At 42.4% G+C, this 8,585-nt stretch overlaps 1 long non-coding RNA gene across 1 annotated transcript; it reads right to left on the bottom strand.

The window, feature by feature from the left end:
- Positions 1 to 372: 372 nt before the first annotated feature.
- Positions 373 to 4,794, bottom strand: LOC133403239 (uncharacterized). Its single transcript, XR_009768631.1, has 4 exons — positions 4,683 to 4,794; positions 1,708 to 1,790; positions 1,328 to 1,412; positions 373 to 529 (listed from the first exon to the last, which is right to left on the bottom strand). It is a non-coding gene; the product is annotated as an uncharacterized LOC133403239 (long non-coding RNA).
- Positions 4,795 to 8,585: the final 3,791 nt, after the last annotated feature.

Genomic DNA, 8,585 nt, shown 5'->3' with positions numbered 1-8,585 from the left:
AGCTAGCGTACGTGTTCGTGCGTCTCACTAGTTTTCATAGCCAAGTGCAAACAATCAATGCAGATCATTTGTCTTTACTATTTAGTGCATGCAACATGTGAAATAGTGATCCAATACAAGCGCCGTATCATGAATTGTGCTTTTATCAAGTGGATAAAAATAATAAAGAATAAATTACATAGATCAATCAAAAGCATAAATATAACATAACACACTGAAATGAAACAGAACAAAATACAGTTCAGTGGGAGAGATATTAAGTGTAGGTTTAGAAAATGTATATATATATTTACATAATGTATATCCCTATTTTTAAGTGCCCTATAATTCTTACAAGAAATGAACATGAGAAGAAAGTGTATTGCATGGAGTTTTATTTAAAATTCAATATGGGCGCCAGCATTAGCAACCAGTTTCTCAAGCCGCCTGGGAACCGCATTAACTGATTTCACAAGGAGCTCTTCATAACGTCTCGTATTCGCCCTTCAAGTTCTTCCAAAGTCGTTGGGTTGGTAGAATTGACTTGCTCCTTTAATCATGGGACACACACAAAAAAATTGAGAAAAATATTACAACATATGAATACATTTAAATTTATAAGTATTTTAAAATAGGGAGTTACTTTTCAATCACCCTGTATATATGTACACTCCCAATTCAAATGACACCAAAATGAATGAACATGTAGAACAACAGGTCACCGTTTACTGCTTTTGCTGCTCTTTTTTAACACCCGCCCATCCACTTAATGCTGGCATGTTTTCCCTTCCGATTTTTCTTCCAGAAACTATAAAGTAATTGCAATAATCCATCCATTTTCTATCGTGCTTGTCTTCATTAGGGTCGTGGGGGAACTGCTGACTTTGGGCGAGAGGCGGGGTACATCCTGGACTGGTGGCAGCCAATCGCGAAGCAAATATAGCCCCTCCCACAAAACAAACAAACAAAATTTTAGTCTTCAATGAGCCTGAAAGAACATAAAAACTCCTCATAGAAGGCCAGAGGAGAAATATGAACCCAGAACCTCTGAATTGCGAGGTAGATGTGCTGCCCACATGCAATAATCCTGATTGTTTTTAAAACATCATGATGGAAATACATTTTTAGAATATTTGAGCCAGCAAGTCACATCATGTGTTTTCCATAGCTGCTTGTTGCTTGTCAGAATTTATACGGCTCAATTATTTATGCACCATAGGCCAATGGAAATAATAGCATAACTGACATTTTAACGTCATACACACACATACACGCGCAAACACACATACCAAATTATTTATAGACAAATTCAAATTGTTTTACTCTGTATTGATTATAAAATACATACGTTGGATCGAAAAACAGCACCATCTGGTGGAGCATGCACCGTCATGTCCCTGGAGCAGAGTTGTCACTGGACAGCTTTTCTCTTTCTGCCGAGAGGACAAAACATCGCAATCCAAGTTTAGCAGATAACTATGATGCCCACTGCGACACATTATGTATGTATTAATGTCAGTGCTAGACACACATGCATGTGTGTGTGTGTGTGTGTGTGTGTGTGTGTGTGTGTGTGAGCACATGCGCATCACATGCATTCCAGATCTCACGCTGGCACACACACACACACACACACACACACACGCACACGCACACGCGCACACACTCAGCAGGTACGTCGGCGGAGAGACAGGTCGTGGTGCGTGGCCGTGGAATGTGTAATCTGACCTCTGCAGCCTCCTCACTCATCTTCCACCTTCTCTGAGATGCTGCTGTCGCCAACAAGTCATGTCTGCTCCCCTCTCACAACACTGCATGAGCATCAAGAGAACAACTAGGTGATGAAGTACAGTAGAGAAATTCAAAATGCAAAACAAATGAAAATAGGCCGACAGTGTGGTACCTCAATTTACTATTCACCAGACTTTTGAGTTTTTCAAGACATGAGCTGCTTAATAAAAATTCAATAAAGTAAAAAGGCCAAGGGCTTGCTTTAAGCTGTTTATTGGCACTCCCACATAAAGTTGGCAAGAAAACATAAAAACAAAGAGAATTACATGTTGTGTATTAAACCAAACCACATTAACTAGTCTGCTAGCTTAATGCCAACACACAATGTAACATGCCATAGATGGGCTAATGAAACTAGCACTTGTTTTGCAGTAATTATAAATCTTTAGACAACTTACCGTATATTTCAACAAAGGTGGTAGCAAGAGAGAGATATACGTAATAGATATAGCTAATAACAGAGAGTACAATACTCACAGGCATACACTGTATGCTTAATAATTTGAGATGTTCGACTAATTATTGCAGATAAATTGCGACGTTCTTCTTCTGAATTTCATTGTGAAAACTCTGTGCAGTATGTCTGTGCGTACTGCACGCAGCACATCCACCCATCCATCCATTTTCAGAGCCGCTTATCCTCACAAGGGTCACGGGAGCGCTGGAGCCTATCCCAGCTATCCTCGGGCAGGAGGCTGGGTACACCCTGAACTGGTTGCCAGCCAATCGCAGGGCGCATAGAAACAAACAACCATTCGCACTCACATTCACACCTACAGGCAATTTAGAGTCTCCAATTCATGCATGTTTCTGGGATGTGGGAGGAAACCGGAGTGCCCGGAGAAAACCCACGCAGGCACGGGGGGAACATGCAAACTCCACACAAGCGGGGCCTGGGATTGAACCCCGGTCCTCAGAACTGTGAGGCAGACGCTCTAACCTGTAGTCCACCGTGCCGCCAAATCAGCACAATTCCCATTAAATTATCATGATACACAAACTGTTTGATTGTTTACATTCTAATTAATTATGTTAATACAGTATGTGTTTATTAAGTGAAATACTGTAGAGTGGTGGCGGCACGGTGGACGACTGGTTAGAGCGTCAGCCTCACAGTTCTGAGGACCCAGGTTCAATCCCCGGCCCCGCCTGTGTGGAGTTTGCATGTTCTCCCCGTGCCTGCGTGGGTTTTCTCCGGGCACTCCGGTTTCCTCACACATCCCAGAAACATGCATTAATCGGAGACTCCAAATTGCCCGTAGGCCTGATTGTGAGTGCGAATGGTTGTTTGTTTCTATGTGCCCTGCGATTGGCTGGCAACCAGTTCAGGGTGTACCCCGCCTCCTGCCCGATGACGGCTGGGATAGGCTCCAGCACGCCCGCAACCCTAGTGAGGAGAAGCGGCTCAGAAAACGGATGGATGGATGGACTGTAGAGTGGTATTTATCTTATTTAAAATAATATTACAAAAAATGTTGGTATTTTTTCGGCACTTTTTGTGTGTGTTTGTTTGTTTTAAGCCTGTCCTGTTCAGCTGCTAGGTCAAGCAGAATGGAGGATCTGCATCCCTTTTATGCCAGAACAATTTTACTATGCAACAGCAGAGTTTTTTTTATACTGCCACTGTGGTTCTTTGTCTCATGATGGATATTTGTTAAAAGTTTCAGTTAGACAGAACGAGGTTTTAAAGGGCATTTCCATTCATGTCAATGGGGAAAGATGACTTGAGATACAAGTGTTTTGAGTTACCAGCGTGGTCATGAAATGAACTTGTAAGTCAAGGCTCTACTGACAATTAGTACAGAAAGTAGTAAGATAAAAACATAAAAGCTACAAAAATAACTACGTTACAGTGGAATCTCTAAAATGGAACTTACCATGGTCATCAACATTTTCATAAAAAAATATTGCACCCAAATGAATGACATCGCTCGAGACTTCAGCTCAGTGAAGATCTCAAGCAGGGTTTTTGCTGGGGTTATGCAAATACACAATGTATTTTACATTTCTCACTTGGCTCTTGACATACAGCATATTAATATGCACATGTTCATACACTGTCCCTAATTTTAATAACATTTAAAAACAAATGTAAAAGGAATCGAATGGAACTGATAGTCCAGGCTGCTGATTACATTCATTTCATCCACCCATTGTCTTCCGCTTCTCCGGGGTCGGGTCACAATAAGGCGAAAATGTACAGTAGGTTGATGATAACAAAAGAAGAAGAACAGCACATAAACGTCAGCCAGGTGTTTTTAGTGTTAATGTGAAAAGGCTTACCAAGCGCCTTTGTCCCAACATTCATCAACCATCATCACACCCAGAGGGTGAGAGGTTTTACTTCTATTTACACTCTTTATGACGGTTAAGAATGCAACAATTTTGCAACAAAAAAAAACAACAAAAATCAATAAAGTTGTGGCGGCAGCATGACTGAAAAAAATATTTGATTTTGATGTATAAAATATGAAAAAAAAAGATATATAATTGCCTTGTTTTTTAAGTCTGAAAACAGAGGAAATGTTTCAGTCCAATAACAACTAAAAAGTACATCAGTTTGACTTCACCCAAAATAAAAAAAAGACAAAAAACAAATATTTATTTTATTTTTTTCTTACAGGGGACTGGATTTTTGGTGGCATGTGTCATGAGTTTAACGCCGATGGCAACACGACAGGAACTTACTTACTGCAACCAACGGATGGTTAAAATTAGGCAAACAGGTTAATTAAAGAGCTGAGCAGTCTTCATAAGCAAACAGCAGCCTTATATGTGGCTTTTATGGTGAATAAAGGGGATTTTTCCACTCTAAATTCTGAACTCCTCTCTGTGCTTGTACACAGCAAGTTGACATAATGCTGCAGGATGTAAACACATTTTGAAGGGAAGTAAGACAGCAAATAACTCACGAGTCGAGGCGAAAGAGAAGCGGCGACGTGGACATGTCGAGGAGAAGAAGGAGGAGGAGGGAAGGCCGCATGAACAGCACCCAATCAGCCCGCCTGCACTCAACCGCTGGCGCTGCACGCCAAACCTCAGACTGGAAGCTTGGAAGGCAACGCAGTGTGACTGCATTTCCTGAATCCACCCCATTTAAACTCACAATATGGAACGTATTAGCGGGGGAAAAAGAGAAAGAGAGGAGGAGGAGGAGGCGGCGGAGGACGAGGCGGAGGGGGCAGAGATTTTAGATCTTCTCTTTGACAGTTTCTCGGAAAGGAGCTCGACATCCTTTCATATGCAGACCTCTGAACACGACAGAACATATTTCACCACGGCAGAGGTGGCCAGTGTACTCACACACTGTACTTACTATAATACCTGTGTAAAGAATAACTCCTTGACTTAAAAGTTAAAAACACTGATATGTACCCAATGATAAAAGTGAAAAATAGAAATGATTTCTCACTGTCAGTTATATACTATACCCATTTTGCTCAGTTGGCAGAACGGGAAAAATACTTTCTCTCTTTTATTAACTTGCATAGTGCTCATACGGAGAAGAAAATCAATCATGATATCAACCACGGATGACTATATGATGACTCTGTCTATTTTTGTCATTTTAAAGGTGTGCCGATATCCGAGGAATTTGCAAAAAAGCAAGCCTATTTTAACAAACATACAGATATTTGTTTTTAAATGAAGGGTCGAAAAAGAAAAAGTAATCGGAAAAATAAATATTCAAGTCCAGTACAGATACCTGAAAGTTAAAGGGGAGCTTGCTATTGAAATAAAAGAAACGTTTTTTTTCATATTTGTTTAATCTGTCAGTATGCCCTGACAGTATACATGAGGAAAAAGACATTCATCGGAATTCTCCTCATGATCACATTTAACAATTTGATAGTGTGAATATTAGGCTGTTTAAAATTTTGGGATTTCACAAACACTGAGCCGGTGCATATAGGCAGGAGACTCATTAACCAATCCCGGCACGCAAGGGGACGATGTGCAATCGCAGCAATCTGTGCGTGACTGGAGCATTGTCACTGCTCTTGGTCGACGTGGCAACAGACAATGAATGAGCCTGTGGTCTGAAAACGCATTTCTCAAATTCTCGCATAGGCTACTGCTGTGGAGGCGCCAAATGCTGGGCTAAGTTTGAAGGAGTCACCTCACTGATGATCAGACATGACGTGACAATATGCAAATGATCAACACCGTTTTACTTATTTTTATTTTGTTTTGACTCTCTTTTGTCTCACTGTTAGTGGTTAACATAAGTCCATTTTGACTTTTTAATTACATATAACAATTGGCACAGAGATTGGCACAAAGAGACTGCAGGGACCTGTGCCAGGGCACCACTCATTTGGGGGGGATGTGGCCAGTATCACGACTACGCACTTTCACACATTGAAATCTTGCTGGCGGTTTTAACACTGCAAACATCCCCTTAAATTGCGGTAATGGAGTATTCATACTTTTTTACTTCCCACCACTGCATAATGGAGCGTTCCAAAAAGTCCCATTCCCCAAAAAAGTGCTCACAGACAGAATGAGTGTGAGTATATGGCAGCATTCATATGCTATTGCCTCACAATTTAGATAGCGGGGTCTGGAAGGGGTTTGATTATAGCCTGTACAGAAGCTCTATTAAAGGCTCCGATAAATTACAGGGCCTTTTTGACACACTATCACACGTAAACACACACACACACACACACACACACACACACACGCACACGCATATACACACCTCTCATCAGTGAAACTCCTTTGTGCACGCAAGCAGGAAAAAAAAGAGGGCAAATCTTTGACAAGTTAACATAATGAAAAGAGTTTCTGCTATCGTGTAATTAAAAGCAAATCGAATTGTGAGGACTGAGCGTTGTCGACGAAATGGAGACAGACGCCTGCGTTGTAGGACACTGAGAGTGTGAGTATGTGCGACTACTCTTGGAGAAAGGCAACAACGTGATTTAGGAGGAGCAGAATGTCGATTTTGTGTGTGTGTGTGTGTGTGTGTTTGAAACAAATCAGCCACATTTTAGAAGCATACATCAACATCACAAAGGGGCACGTTGTGCTCGCATGATGTGATTTAAACAAGGTGATGCGTTGTCGATAAATGCCATCAGAGCTTTGCCAAGTGTGAGTGTATGTGGGTGTGCGTGCGTGTGCATGCGCTCACACTGTGGCATTCTTTTAACCTCTGTGGAAACTCACTAAAATAAATCCTTTTCGTACGTCAGAGAGGCCCCTGTTGCACCCTGTAATTACCCGAGGGCGGGAAGGGGACCCGGAGGGAGGGAAGGAGAAGATGTGCAGAGGAGCATCGCCAGTGATTTACTTTTGGGCTTCTGACAAAACGGCAATATGCTCAAGTTGTGTGTTGAAGGTTCGCTTGGTGGCCTGACAAAACAGCGGCTTGTTACTAAAAAGGACATTTTGGAAGACAAAGAGTGTCAACTAAATTGGCGCAGCACGGTGGTCCTGTGGTTAGGACGTCTGCTTCACAGTTGCAAGATTTGGGGGTTCAAAGCACAGCTCCAACCTTCCTGTGGGGACTTTGCATGTTCTCCCTGTGCTTGCGTTTTTTGTTTTTGTTTTGGGTACTACTAATCTAGCTTTATCTCACATTCCAAAAACATGCATGTTATGTTCACTGTAGACATAGGTGTAAATGTGAGTGGTTGCGTGTCAAAGCCGTAGAAAACTGTCTGGACCTTCTTTGAACTCACTGCACTGCTCTGTCATTGGTTAAATCCACGTCACACGGTTTATGGACGCCATGTTGTCAACCAGAGTCTCCAAACCCGGTAAGACAATCCATCGCACATGCAACGACTACGATGAACTAGTAGAACGACTGTGTCTCACTAGTAAGGTTGCCGGATATCCAATGGAGTTGCACAAGTGCGCACACCCTCTTATAAATGGGGAGTTGTGTAGGTTCAGAATTAACCAATTACATTAAAACTCATGTTACATGGAGGTCAGCTAGCATACCCCTGCCACCATATAAAAGTGCCTCTGAGTAACCCCAAATAAAGTTTAGATGTTCTAGTTGGCTGTTCCTGACATATTTTCAGTCACATCTTACAGCACAAGTACTAGTAGCTTTGTCCAACTTCGGCATAATAGTAGGACAACTACTACGTTACTAGTGAGGCACGACTGTGGACTAGTTGTCATCTGCGTGCTACAAATATTACCGATGAAGTGCTAGAAGTTAACTAGTAGAATGTAGTCATTCATTGTGTGTAATAGGTTTACAGTGTCACTGGTTACGTTACCAGTAGTACACAGCGGTCAACCGGAACACGAACGCGAACCAAGTTGACCGTTCCAAAGTGTACTGAGCTGGAGTGCGCAGAGGAAACATGGCTATAAAGTCAATTGTTTAGTTCAGTCAGGCAGATGTGGAGCAGCTCACTGCCACTCCATTGATGAACTCGTCGTGCTGCACATCTGGCCCCAGTAAAAAAAAAAAAAAAAAAAAAAAACGCATACAGTGAGTTAATAGCACCTTTGGAGACGAGGAGAGATTACGCGGAGTGGCTGGAACAACTTCCTGCTCTTCTCCTTGTCATGAACGCCATCCCGCAAAGCGTCTTCTTCTCACCCCTGCACAGGGTGTTAATTACGGCTCCTCGCAGCTGCCGTGCTCGCCACTTACCAGAGCGTGCTGACACATGCCGAGGCGCGCTGGGGATCCACGCGGGGATTATGGGAAGGCACGGCGGCACCATTTTGGCTCGCTGAAATGCGTCGACTTTGGTGTTGCGAATTGGAACGAGTGTGACTGATTGTCCAATGCTGTGGCTGGTGGGAAGCCGGTTGAGCATTTATTCGATATCCTTGAT

The sequence above is a fragment of the Phycodurus eques genome, chromosome 5 (genome assembly GCF_024500275.1).
Source record: "Phycodurus eques isolate BA_2022a chromosome 5, UOR_Pequ_1.1, whole genome shotgun sequence".
NCBI lineage: Eukaryota > Metazoa > Chordata > Actinopteri > Syngnathiformes > Syngnathidae > Phycodurus > Phycodurus eques.
This window is presented reverse-complemented; position numbering and strand designations above follow the sequence as displayed.